Raw genomic sequence first — 15,202 nt, 5'->3', positions numbered from 1 at the left:
CCTTCAAACAAATTCACACAACAAAGTGTGATTAACTAGTCAAATATAATATGTTGCAATTCCATTTCCACTTCTGCTGTATATGCTTTTTAAATGTTGATCTGCTTGGATCTCAGCTGCTCTATAAAAGTCTCTTATGCCCATTACAGATATCACTTGGGCTGTTTATTCCTTTGTAAATGTATTGAAAGGATTAAATTATATTGTTCTGCCACGCTGAAGGTAAATGGTTTTGTCCTCGGCACACAGGCATTTAAGAGCTATTTTATTTTCATCGTGGTTTCAGGCTGAGGGCAGTAAATTGCATCTCCTGGTCCTGAACATCTTCTGGATACATTCAAGACTTCAATGAAAGTTGAAAGGATGTTAATGGCCTTCTTGGATCTTTAAATCAGAATTCAGCAGATGGCCAGCTTTGTTACCTGAGCTGGTGGTAAGGAGCCTGGTTTGTTCTCATACACTAACGTCTTTCCCAAATGGAGTATGAGCAACTGAAAAAGGTGGGGTGGACAGAAGTGTGATTGCTCACCTTTCATCTTGAGCTGACCTTTCTTTGGGGATTCAGACAGTGTTAATCACGTGTCAACAATGTGAGAACAAATCAATTATTTGAAAAGAAACATTTGAACATTAAGCTACTTTCTTTATAACTTTGTCATATTTTTGGCGGGGGTGGGTGGGTGGGGGCGCAGGGGATGATTGCCACTAAATTTTCATTTACAGCCAAAGTGTTTTGTTACAGAACATTCAACATATAAGCTTTAATAGATTAGATGTGACATCAAATTTTTTACCATTGTGATTTATACCCAAGTGTGTCTTATATTGATGGCATGCTTACATTTTTGGCAAATTTGCCAGTTTCTCTAAAATATGAAGCGTGATGTTTTTATGTTGTGGAATATGACTTCACAAGCAATAAACAAAAATGCAAAGTTACTTAAAAGAGCCTATCAAATATTTACTGTAAAAAGGTGTCTGCAGAGATAGGTTAAAAACTTTGCTAAACATTTAGGGCTACAAGTTCTATTAGGCCCATTTTTTAGGCATTGGGGTTATGAGGTGCAAGCAGCCCACATCAGGTCATGTTGAGGCACACAAACATTGTGCTGCCTCTTCATTTAAATGGTAGCCATTGGGTCAAGCAAGACCTGTGCCGCTGGTTGACTGAGCATTCAGCAGGAGGCCCAGCAAGTTGTGCTTCTGCAGCTCGTAAAGGTAGCCTGTTAAAGTGGATTTGCACACATTGGAAAAGATTTTCTGCACACTGGCACTGGCTGCAAGTAAAAGCTAGATAAATGGAGCAAGAGGGTTCCTCGGTTCACAGATCCATTGGTGGCCTTAGTATTGGAGGTTGAAAGGAGGAGAGAGGTCTTGTTCCACAGAGGGCCCTCATGGAAATCTCTCCAAAGGGAATGGGAGTGGGTGGCCATGGAGGTCAATGCGAGGAGTCTGGCTCTGAAAATCTCGAAGCAGTGCCACAAGGAGTTTAATAACCTGGAAAAACTCAGCATCTGTGGAGAGGTACACAGTTAACGTTTCGAGTCCAAATGACTCTTCAACAGAACTAAGTGAAAACAGAAGAAAGGTGAAATATAAGCTGGTTTAAGGGGTGGGGGTAAGGTTAGAGTTGGATAGAGGGCCAGTGATAGGTAGAGATAACCAAAAAGATGTCATAGACAAAAGGACAGAAGTATTGAAGGTGGTGATATTATCTAAGGAATGTGCTAATTAAGGGTAGAAAAGAGGACAAGCAAGGTACAGATAGCCCTAGTGGGGGTGGGATGACGTGAAGGAATTGAACTAGGCTAAAAGATAGAGATAAAATAATGGATGGAAATACATTTAAATGTACCTTGCTTGTCCTGCTTTCTACCCTTTGTGCCCGCTGATATGTAAATGGCCTATTAAGGCCATTACGAAAGTAATTCATGACATTTGTAATGCTGCCCTTGGTTGGCGGCAGGCGGCAGGCGGAAAGGCCAAGCAGCCTTTGCATTTTTTAGGAAACCTCATCCACGAACAGGATGAGGCTTCCTAAAGCTTTTATTAAATAAATTTTAAAATTTTCATTAAAATAGAAACTTGTCCCATCTCATGTGACAGAGTCACATGAAGGGATATGTTTAAATAACTTTTTAAATCCTTTATTTAATTATTTTAATATCGATTCGATCTCCGAAGCATGGGGCTGCCTCAGGGAGACTAAAGCGCTCTTTTGCGTGCATGTGCATAAAGCCTGCACGTGTAGTGCTGAGCGCTATGGCTCACATATTACCCTGGGTGGGCATAAATTGCCTCACCTACATAATTGGTGCGGAGCCAATCGCGGGCAGAGATTAGCTCCAGGACCGCCCCCGCCTGCTCCCGCCGAGCCCGCCCGCCAATTGAAAATTTCTGCCCAATGAGTGTGTTGCACTGTGTTTGGGTGATGGGCCTGCCACAGTTGAATAACTGGAGGTATGTAGAAGCAGCAGAAAGTGGGTGTGCGTCTGGCAGCGAGTACCTTTAAGGGTTCAGAATTGGGACCTGCATATGGTGAGTCACTGGACATTGGTAGGCTCCGGCCAGGTCAGGGGGAGAGGATAGTGTTTGTGTTAGCTCAGCGTAGCGTGAGACCACAGATGAGTTCTGCTGCTGGGGACTCAGTTGAGGGCTTCAGTGGGGCAGCCGATGGGAGAACGCTGAAGATGATGCAGTCTAAGATGTTTTGTGCATTGACGTGCTTGTCTCTTGTCACTCTCAAGGACAATGTGGCACAGGGTGTCATGGAAGTGGTGGTCAAATCTATGACAGCACTTGAGGACCTGACTCATTACTCCATTAAGTAATGCAGTGTTCGGTAGCCAATGTCTAATCTCCCAGTGCAGAAAAGGCAAAAGCCACTTAATGTCTGAGTGCTGCAGTGAAAGCTCAGACTGCAGACTGCTGCTAGGTTCCTCAGACCGTCAGCAACATGGCTGTGGATACCTGTGTTCAAAAGGGTCATAGCAGTCCCCCAATCTGTGTTCCAGCAGATTACTATGAGTGCTGAGGCTCCACTCCTGCGGAAGTGGCAATGGCGCCGTGGGGCACAAACCTGCTGCCGTCTATCAGGATGACAGCATTCCACGCTCCCACCACTGCCACTCCACGAGTGCCCTTGCTTTTGCCTGTCAACCATCCAGCACCCAGCTTCTGCTGCCCATGTCAAGCTGGTCAGTACCAGCTGCTTGAGGGTGTCCTGTGGGCCATCTGCAGTCTGCCCCTGTGAAAGTTAGCAGCCTTCCACCAACCATTCTGCAGCCACAAGGCTAGCACTGCAGAGGAGATCTAGGATGAGAAAGAACACCTGAAAGATAGGCTTAAGGGAACCCGCCAGTGTGAATAAATTACATTTGTTAGTATTTTTGGATGTCTTGTTTGATAAAGATGTTATGACAAGATTTTTATTCATGGTTTTATTACAGAATTTTGACCAAGAAGACCCTGTGATAGGACATTGCAGAGGGATGAGAAGGTAACAAATGGTGGTGAAGGGAAGCTGCCCTAAGAGATTTGGAGTAGGCACTAACAGGCAACCTGTCCAGCGTGAAGGTGCCCTGGATGGCTCCTCTTCCTTTTAATTCTCTCTGCAGCCTCTACTCCATCTTCCTAGAACCGAGAGGCACTGCAGCCCCATACCTATGCAGCCTTTGTGTGGACATTGAGTGGCCCAAACCCTCTGACTTCCATGTGAGAATGCATCAACTCTTCTCGCTAAATCCAGCAACTCATCACAGCACCTCCAAAAAAACTACAGTACTCCTACAAACTTTACAACAGCAAAAGTTAGTAAAAATCACCTTCCTTGCAAGTTAGATGGCTAGCCCTTTAAAAAGCATGGGCTGGGGTTGCCTCTTGTAGTTGAATGCATGTTTAGCTTTGAGTGGATAGTGCATGTGTTAAATGGACCTGTGTGGTTCAAGTTTCAAAAGCATGCATCAAATTATCTGGAAAGGCTGTTTGCTATCCCTGTTTAGGCAGTTGGGATGATTCTGGCGTTTGCATGGCACACCCATGCTAGCACCCTTCCCAGCATGGGACACCTTGCAGGCCATGTTGGAAGTGGTTAGAAGTACTGCTCTTATTCTATGAGCTTCTTCAGACTGCCACACATCCAAGAGTAGTGTCATTCTATTGGGATAAATATTCAAAGCAATTACACTATCTAGACATCTAGGCCTTCCTCTGAATAAAATTATGGTAAAATGCCAAGCAAGGTGGCATTTCTTTGATAAAATTAAGGTGGCGAATAAACTAATGTATGTCTTCATTTACAAGTAAACTAAATAACCTTGTAATGACACCTGTGTTGGGTATGGTAACCTCCATCACTGATGTGCCAGCCTAGTTGGAAAGGGTTGGGTATCTTTTTGCAGTTTTCCAGTCAGGTGTTGTACATCTTCCCAGCTGAGTTGTGGGCTGCACAAGGAAAACAAAGATAATGTGAAAAGTTAACAACAAATGAATCCACTTTACAATTCTAAAGAATAATTTTTTTCACTTCATAACAAAAGTGTTGCTAATAATGGCTTCTAAAAAATAGCCAGTTGTGAAGAATTATCTTTTAACTCTTGGTTATTTTAGCTAATATATTGGGAAGAAAATGTCTCTTTAAAATAAGAGAGCCAACGCATACTTGGATAAGTGGCTTGGATGAGTTACCCTGTACAACAGTCTTTTCCTCATTGATATCTCCCACCATATGTCAATTATAAAGGTTCCAGCAAAAGGTTGGTATTCGCAACAGGATCCAACAAATTCTCCATATCAACAATGACAGAATGTCATATTATAGAAGTACTGCAATGAAAGCCCAATAAACAATGTCTAGTGCAATGATGCAATGAGACTGCTGACTAATATCGATGACACAGAGAGTATACTGACTAATATCCGGTTTGGGTTGTTTTCAAGTACTCCTTTGATGTGCTACGGTGACACAGTGAGGGTGCTGAGTCATATCACTGTGTTTTAGGTGATCAAGAGTGTGTGCTTGGGTTACAACGATGCAGAGTAAGCAACGTTAACTAACAAATACAGATATGCCTATGAGTGTTCAATATCCTGACTCTCCCTCATGTGGATGTGCCTCATCTCCAATGCTTCTAAGGCCGTTCAGAAGTTGGCCTCATCACTAGATATGTGAAAAAAAATATTTATTTTTTTAAACCAAAACAAAATATTGAGAAACAATGAATGCATGAAAACATACACCCCCATTCATAATACAGATATCTTGCCCACCATGAAGAACAACATTGGCTCAATCCCCCTGTGGGGGCAATCGGCCGAATGACATCTCCAGTTATAACCTTTCAATCCTCCTTAGATACAAAGGACTATCAGAGGACTAGAGGATTGCAAATGTTAGACCTTTGTTCAAAAAAGGGCATAAAGATACGCCAAGCAACTAGAGGCCAGTTAGTTTAACCTTGGTGGTGGAAAAGCTTTTAGAAATGATAATTCGGCACAGAATTATTTGTGAATTGGACAAATGTGGATTAATTAATGAAAGCCAGCACTGACTTGTTAAGTGAAAGTCACAATTAACTAACTCGCTCTGAGTTTTTTTGGTGAGGTGAAAGAGAGGGTTAATGAGGGTCTTTGGTTGATGGTATACTTGGTCTTGCAAACGATGTTTCATAACATGCCACATAACAGGCTTGTAAGCAAAGTTGAAGCTCATGGAATAAAAGGGACAGTGGCAGTATGGATACAAAGTTGGTTGAGTGACAGGAAATAAAGACTAGTGGTGAATGGTTGTTTTTCCAACTGGAGGAAGGTTTATAGTGGTGCTCTCTGGGATCGGTGTTGGGACGCCTGATCTTCCTAATATTAATGATCTAGGCTTTGGTGTGCAGGGTAAACACAAATCTTGGAAGTACTGTGAATTGTGAGGAGGATTGTGTTAAACTTCAAGGGGACAAAGATAGGTTGGTGGAATAGGCAGACAAATGGCAGATGAAATTTAATGCAGAGAAGTGTGAAGCAATTCATTTTGGCAAGAAGATGAGGCAATATAAAATAAAGGTACAATTCTAAAGGGGTTCAGGAGCAAAGGGACTGGGGGTATATGTGCATTTAAGGTGGAAGGACAAGTTGAGAAAATGGTTACTAAAATATATAGGATCCTGGACTTTATAAATAGGAGCATAGAGTAAAAAATCAAGGAAGTTATGAAAAACCTGTATAAAACCCTGGTTTGAGCTCAGCTGGAATGCTGTGTTCAATTCTGGGCTCTACATATTAGAAAGATGTGAAGGTATTAGAGAAGGTGCAGAAAAGATTCACGAGGATGGTTCCAGGGATGGATCGTTTGGAGAAGCTGGGGCTGTTCCTCTTAGAAATGGAAAGCTTAAGAGGAAATTTGGTAGAGGTTTTCAAAATCACGAAGGCTATAGATAGAGTAGATAGGGAGCAACTGTTCCCATTGGCAGAAGGATTGAGAACCAGAGGACACCAATTTAAGGTAATTGGCCAAGGAAACAAAGATGGCCTAAGGAAAACCTTTTTTTATGCAGCACATGGTCAGGATCTAGAATGCTCTGTTGAGAGTGTCGTGAAAGTAGATTCAATCATTGGATAATGATATCAAACAATTGTTTTGCAGGAGAATGGAAAAATGCATGGAGTGGTGGGACTAGGTGAGTTGCTCTTCCAGAGAGTCAGCACAGACACAACAGGCCAATGGCCTTCTTCTGCACCTACGGCCTATGACAAGCCAGAGACTGGAACATCTGGGCCATTATCAACGACAGTGTCCAGTCCACCACCTGTGAGTAGCATAATTTGAAATAACTGAGAAAAATATTGAAAATAAAATACAGAACAGTTTATTATCTGCATTGATGTATAATAGGCAGTTTCTTAGTAAATTTAAAGAAATGAAAAACATATCCATGGGTTCCCTTGCACCTAAAAATGCAACTTAATTTTAAGAGCCTCCTCAAAGACCTGTAAATGGACACATTTAATGGATACTCACAATGTTGATCTATTCGATCTGGAGTTGCGGCCAGTTTTGGGTGATGAGGGTGGGCAACTTCCAGCATGCTGGTTTTTTAAGCTTGCAGAGAAGATTGCAGAAATGCGACTTGCGCTTGCAATTCCTCAATCTTTTGCATAGGTTTGCTGACTACAGTGCGCTGAAAAAAGCAGTGCAAATGCACGGAAATTCCTGTCCCATATGCCCCACTGGGAGTAAAATAGAAATAAAAACAGAAAATGCTGGAAAAACTCAGCAGAGTGGGCAGCATCTGTGGAAAGAGAAACAATGTTGGCGTTTCGAGTCCGTATGACTCTTCTTCAGACTAGATTAGAAGAAAGCCAATTTAGAAAAGCTATGCACCCACTCCAGGCTCACCTTCATCACGCAATCTGAAAGCCCCTCCTAATAATCGGCAATTTACAAGATGAGAGAGCACACACATGGTGGAAACCTTTAAAACAGAAATTGCTGGAAACTTGCAGTGGGTCATTCAGCATTTGAAAGAGAAAGGCAGAGTAGATAGGAATGATTATAAGTCATGAAGCATTCCACGTGAAATATTAACCTGTCTTACTCTTTCAGATACTGATTTATTTGCTTTATGCTTCCAGCATTTTCTGTTTTTATATTTTAGGCAGCTTATCTGCTTGCCTCCACAACTTGTTGGAAAAGGTTTCTGGGATATGTGATTATCAAGTCAAATCATGGTCACAATTAGGTCATCACCTGATGATAAATGCCATGCTTTACACTCTGCTCACTCGCTATGGATATTTTATAACAAGTCTGCCAGGAGTATGCAAACCATCGACTTACAATTCATTGTATTTTAAACAGACTTTAAAATATATATATATATATATATTATTTTTACTCCTTTTTGTTTGATCTGAGTGCCTCAAAAAACATCCAAAAGTGACAGTGAAGACATTCAGCACTTCGTTTTCCAGTAAATAATTGTAATGTCACAACACAGTTAATTACTGTCAAGCACCCCCAATCAGGAGGGGTTTGGTGATGCTGTCAGCAGAAGTGTGCTGCTGACAAAATAAAGCACTGTCTTGCATGTGGGGATGAGGCAAAGTGGCTGGGAGCTAGTGACACAGTGGTCTGAAATGATTGTGATGAAATTATAAATCTGGCAATTGACAGTGATAACTAATCTAATTCAAATTCCACCTTCTTATTGCAAAGAAAAGGAGAAATGTGGTATTGCAAAAAATGTAACTTCCAAAGCATTAGTCTTCCTATTTGTTTTACAGGATTTTACCAGGGCTTTGTACTTAAAATAAAATAATGCGTTTTTATCTAAATTCTAAACCAAATATGTAACCATGTTCATTTCTATCTCAACACAAGAGACTTAATTTGTTTTTTGTAAAGTGTTGAACTTCTTTGTTCACTAAAGTAAGAATATTAGCATTGCTTAGGAAATGAATTAGCTCCCATTTGAGATACTCAATGCCTGTATCAAAGGCTCTGATGTCCGGAGCTATGTTAACTATTTCTACTGTGGGCACAAAAGTGCCAGGAACGTAATGTGAAGTGCTCAGCATCCATTTTAACCAGGCAGTGGGATAAAATCAGCCCTTATGGATTAGCCTTGTTGCCCTTCTCTGCATGTATCTCTCCTGGGTCTTGTTTCCCTTAGCTTTTGACAATCAGGACAAAACAGATCACTCAACGTACAACCTGACCAAAGCACTATATTGCTTCATAATGTTATCCACAAAAACTTGGTACAGTCTTGGTGATTTCACTTTCTCTGTTATTTTGCATTACATGATCATGTGATTTGCTAATAAGACAAAAAAAATGGTATATCAAAATTAAACACCATTTAGTGCCTCATGGTTTCACCATAACCAGGCTTTAAAAATAGTACATGTGGTAGAGAGTGCAGACTTCTCACTCACTGTGCAGACTTTTCGATCACTGTGCAGTCTCCTCACTCACTGTGCAGACTCCTCACTCACTGTGCAGACTCCTCATTGACCATGCAGACTTTTCACTCACTGTGCAGAATTCTCACTGACCATACAAACTTCTCACTATCTGTGCTCACTCCTTGGTCTTCAGGCAGACTTTCAGGTGACGGTGCAGATTTCTCAGTGACTGAGTATATCTCCCCAGCACATCACAACCTTAACAACCACCTCTCCCTTTTTTGCTGATTGTGTGGAAATTTATCAAAGACTTTTTGGAAGTTCTTCTTGCCAGAAGAATAAGAAGAATGTTTGTCTTGTGGAGATGCAGGTGAACCTCTCTCATCCTGTTGCACAATTTAATTCAGGTCAATTAATGAAATCTCTGCACAGTCAGTGAGGAGCCTGGACAGTCGGTGAGGAGCCTGGACAGTCAGTGAGGTGCCTGGACAGTTAGTGAGGAGCCCGGACAGTCAATGAGGAGCGTGGACAGTCATTGAGAAGCCTGGGCAGTCAGTGAGGAGATTGGACAGTTAGTGAGAATGCTGGACAGTCAGTGAGAAGTCTGGACATTCGGTGAGAAGCCTGGACAGTCAGTAAGGAGCCTGGACAGTTGATGAGGAGCCTGCACAGTCAGTGAGAAGCCTGGGCAGTCAATGAGGAGCTTGGACAGTTAGTGAGAATGCTGGACAGTCAGTGAGAAGTCTGGACATTCGGTGAGAAGCCTGGACAATCAGTAAGGAGCCTGGACAGTTGATGAGGAGCCTGGACAGTCAGTGAGAAGCCTGGGCAGTCAGTGAGGAGCTTGAACAGTTAGTGAGAATGCTGGACAGTCAGTGAGAAGTCTGGACAGTCAGCGAGAATGCTGGACAGTCAGCAAGAATACTGGACAGTCAGCAAGAATGCTGGACAGTGAGCAAGAAGTCTGGACATTCAGTAAGAAGCCTGGACATTCAGTGAGAGGTCTGGACAGTCAGTGAGGTGCCTGGACAGTCAGTGAGGTGCCTGGACAGTCAGTGAGAAGCCTGGACAGTCAGAAAGGAGCTTGGACAGTCAGCGAGAACGCTGGACAGTCAGCAAGAAGCCTGGACAGTCAGCAAGAAGCCTGACAGTCAGTGAAAAGTCTGGACAGTCAGTGAAAAGCCTGGACAGTTAGTGAGGAGTCTGGACAGTTAGTGGAAAGCCTGGACTGTCAGTGAGAAGCCTGAACAGTCAGTGAGGGGCTGGACAGTCAGTGAGGGTCCTGGACAGTTAAATACTTGGGGATCTTCTGGCCAGTTAGCTCCTCCCATTTTGCCATTGCCATTGCCATTAAAAATAGGTGCTGATGACATTTTTGGGTGGTGATTTTTACATGTTATGGAGGCCCCCACCTCATTTTAGCCTCAGCTACGTCCAAGATCTGAATTGCAGCCGCAAATATGATGCCAATCAGGATGTGGGGTGCGCTCCTCAATTCTGATACTTAATAGTCCTTCCTGATTCTCTCCTACCCATCAGGGGTTTAAATAAAGGTCAATGTCTCACCAAGAAAGCTAATTTTCAGCAATTTCCTCCCAATTTTGGTTAAATCCTAAATAATGTGTGTAACATTTAACACTCGTTTAGTTTTAATTATATCCTGTTAACTAATCACTTTTTTTTCATTTTCACCTTCTAATTCAAATACCCACCATTCTCTTATACTGGCGATGTCACGCACATACTTTTCTACATTAGCAATAACCTCTTTACCTGTACACCCAGATACATACCAAGACTCTTTTTTGTTAATTAATGTTGGGATTGCAGAATTAATGTAGCTCATATATATTTTACAAAAGGTTTATTTTTGAATCACGGGCATGTCTGAAGTAGGAGGAATCCATCATTGGTTTTATGGAAGTCAATGTATCAACAACTGGCAGGAATTTACGCATATTCTAATCCACCAATCCATTACCTTGCAGATCTACTTCTTCCTAATTGCATTGAGGTTGCAGGGAAGTTGAAACTGGAAGGGGAGGGAGGTGATGAGGGACTGAGGGATAATATAAATATCAGATGAGTAAGTGTACTTCTTACACACTAAATTAACAGAATATAATCAAAACTAAGGGAGTATAATATGTTGCACACATTATTTAGCTAACATTGGGAGGAAATTGCTGAAAATAAGCCTCCTTGGTGACAGTTTGGCTTTGATTTGAACCCCCGATGTGGGGGAGAGGGTTGGGAAGGATTATTATATATCAGAATTGAGGAACACACCCTAATTCCCAGTTGGAGTCATATTTGAGATTGCAATTCAGACCCTGGATGCGGGTACAGCTAAAATCATGCTGGACATCACAATCACAACCTGAAAATGTCATCAACATCATGACTATTCTTAACCTCAACATGGTGAGACCTACATTTCCTGTTGCATGGCAATGGCGATACAGAGGAGCTGATTAGCCAGAGGAGAAGAGTAAGAAATACAAGGAAGTAGAACTAATTACATAGCTCTTTCAAATAGATGGCACAGACGTTATAGGCTGAATGGCCTCCTTCTGTGTTGTATCATTCTGTGATTATTTGGTAAAGAAGCAAAGGCCATCTTAAGCCTATTTCAGTGACAATTTTTCTTTCCCAGAACTACAAGTCCCAGATTAACAAGACATCATTGCATCTCTTAACAGTAACAATATTTGAAGTTAAGGATGAACACCCCAAAATTGTCAATCATCGTTAGTGTCATTATTCTTCTGTCTGTTTGAATGATTTATAGTCATCTATCCCCGAGGATATTTTGTAGCAGCAATTGTTCCTGCAGGTCCACCAGATCATGTATGGCACACTGTAGAAATTACTACATTTCAAGTGGCATAAGGTGAGTAAGCAGAACATAAAGAAATGTCAAGATTCACATTTTCTCTTGTAATATTATTACAGTTTTTTTTATTTTTCGCATTCGTTTCTTGCCTGAGGTGGTACTATGGAATCAACACTGACAACACAAGCTTACTACAGCTTTGATGTTCCTGACTGCCTTTCAATCCTAGTGCTTCGTTTACTTGTAGCAGAGATGAAGGATTGTGGTTGAGGAATGGTGCTAGGGGGGAGGAGGGAAATAGAAAAGGCGCATTTGTTGACAAAGCCACAGTGCTGCACCCAGAAATCAAGTCAGAGAGGCATAGAATGTTTTGTGTGCTGTTAATCAATTGTAATAAAAATAGAAGCGAACAACCCTGCAATAGTTACAGTGTGGCCCTTTCTCATATCAGAGAGAACGACAGATTTGTGTAGGCTGCATGTATGGTGAAAGACTTCTCTACCCACTGATCCTAGCTGAGTAAGCTGGAATCTACAGTTCGAGGCCTTGAGTGTGCCTGCTGCAGCCAGACAAATCCTTGTAGCACTTCAGTAGTTGCAAGTTTTTGTTATTTTTGAAGTGCTTCTAATTTCCCTCACTATGTCTTCCCCTTCCAGATTTACCTTCCCCGTAACCGCCATGCACTTGGGGTGTTTTTTTACTTGCTCACAAAATGTGAGCAAAGCCAGCATTTGTTACCCATTCCTAATTGCCCTTGAGAATGTGGGCATAATCTGCCTTCTTGAACCGCTCAAATCATGTAGTGTAGGTACACCCACAGTGCTGTTAGTGAGGAAGTTCCAGGGTTTTGACAGCAACAATAAAGGGTTTCCAAGCCAGGATAGTGTGCCACTTGGAAAGGAGCTTGCAGGTGGCACTGTTTCCATGCATCTACTGCTCTTGTTCTTCTAGGTAGTAGAGGTTATGGGTTTAGAAGATGCAGTTGAAGAAGTCTTGGTGAGTTTTTGAAGTACTTTGTGTTGGTGGCACACACTGCTGCTACTGTGCGCTGGTGGTGGATGGGGTGCCAACCAAGCGAGCTGTTTTGTCTGGTGTCAAGTTTCTTGAGTGTTGGAGTTGTACTCATCCAGGCAAGTGGAAGGTATTCCATCACACTCCTGACTTGTGCCTTGTAGATGGTGGACAGACTTTTGGGAGTCAGGAGGTGATTCACTCACTGCAGAATATCCAGCCACAGTTTTTATGTGGTCCAGTTAAGTTTGCGGTCAATGGTAACCACCCAGGATGTTGATGGTGGTGAATTCAGCAATGGTATTATCACTGCCTGTCAGGATAAGGTGCTTAGATTCTCTCCTGTTGGAGATGATCATTGTCTGGCACTTCTGAGCAAGCATATTACTTGCTACTTATCAGCCCTAGCCTGAATGTTGTCTTGGGGCAGGATATTGAGTTCGACGAGTGGGGACCCCCTCACCAACGCAAAAAATAACGTGGGATCGTGGGATGACGTCGGGCGGAACTCCCAACATCACCCCGCGTCATTTCAATTTTCAGGTCAGCGGGGGCACAATTTTTAATAAAGGTTTGAGTTAAAGTGATGGACATGTCCCAACTGATGTGACAGTGTCACATGAGGGGACATGTCAGGGAAATTTTATTTTTCTATATTTCACATTTTTGAATTTGGCACTGATCTCATTGAGGCAGCATTTAGCCTCAGGGGGATGAATGCACTCTTTCGTGCACATGTGTGAAAGACCACACTCTTGGCTTAGAGAATCCTCCCCCCTCCATCACCCCCCCTCCCCCCCGCTGCCTGCACAGGGAGCGTATAGCGCTTCCTGGCGGATGTCACGCCTTAATTGGCCCGCCCTTGTAAAATGGCGGCACACCCCTGATCGGGAGTGCCCGCTCCTGAACGTCCCCCCACCAACGGAGGGAAAATTCTTCCCTTGGTCCTGCTGCATGCTATCATGGACTGCTTCATCATTTCAGGAGTTGTGAATGGAACTGAATACTGTGCAATCATCAACAAACATCCCCATTTCTAACCTTAAGGAAGGTCATTGATGAAGCAGCTGAAGATGGTTTGGACTAGGACATTATCCTGAGGAACTCCTGCAGTGGTGTCTGGGGGGCTGTGATGATTGGCTTGCAATCACCACAACCATCACCTTTTGTGCCAAATATGACTCCAACCAGTCCAGCGGTTTCCCCTTGAACCTCACCTATCACCTCTGTGCTTGCTGGGCCACTTTGGCTCTCAGTCACGCAACGTCTTGATTTTTAAATTTTCATCCTTGTTTCCAAATTCTCCCACAACCCTCTTAGGTATCTTCCCTCTTCAAATTCTGCTCTTGTGAGCACTCCCAATTTTAATCCCTCTACCATTGGTGCCTGTGCCTTCAGCTGCCTAGGTCCTAAGCATTGCAATTCCTTTCCTACAGCTTTCTGCCTCTCTACCTTACATTCGTCTTAAGACACTCCTTAACGTGTACCTCTTTGAGAAAGCATTTGGTCATTTGACTTAATATCGCCTTATGTGGCTTGGCATTATATTTTGCTTTATAACCCTCCTATGACGTGTGTCTTGGGACAATTTATAACATTAAAGACACTGCACAAATATGTTGTTGTTGCTGCTAACAAGACAAGGAGCCCAAAACTGACATTTCCCATCAGATGATCCACTTGAGGGTATGTGACTAGCACTGGTTCACCCCAATTATTCAGGTGATAATCAATTTCCAACAATTCTCAAGCTTCTTATTTCAGGTGCAGCCCACTTTCCAACCCTAACTGTCTTTTGTCACCTTCCTTTAACTGATTTAACTTAGTTTCAGTCTTGTAGCAAAAATTTCTCACAAGAGCCATACATTTTTAAATTCTCTCATGTGAGGCAACCATTGCAGCCAATGCCTGCATTTATTCCTAATTGTCCTTGAGAAGGTGACCACTGGAGATCTGATACATGCCTCCTACTGGATCAATGTGGCACAACTGCCACCAGAAGATCAAACTGTAGGGGTGAATAAAAAATGTGGGCGTTTGCCATAGTCCCTGACAACATAATAAGGATAGCTCTCCAATTATACAGCAGGCCCTAAAAGCTCATTTTTATGTAATTACTTCTAACATTTAGAAGCCTTGAAAATTCTGTATAGGTTTGTTCTTTTAAAATACTGATAAACTATCCATTTAAAAGGACACCTTGGATGACTTCTGCACTTGGATTTAAAGATGCATAGTATAACAATGGTAATAGATCCTAAGGATTCAGATTCAGTTCACAAATTGTGGCATGAACCTGCCAGTTATAAATGGCAGTAAGGGAGGGATGACTGACAGTTGTCGCTCAGCTATTAGGTACAAGTGAAAGAAGCTTGTCTCAAATCATTGACTGTGTATGCACAGTGAGTTTGCATGGACTTTCTTTATTCCCTCTTCCATATTTTGAGCTAGCTTGGT

Source organism: Carcharodon carcharias, chromosome 5, assembly GCF_017639515.1.
Source record: "Carcharodon carcharias isolate sCarCar2 chromosome 5, sCarCar2.pri, whole genome shotgun sequence".
Lineage (NCBI taxonomy): Eukaryota > Metazoa > Chordata > Chondrichthyes > Lamniformes > Lamnidae > Carcharodon > Carcharodon carcharias.
This window is presented reverse-complemented; position numbering follows the sequence as displayed.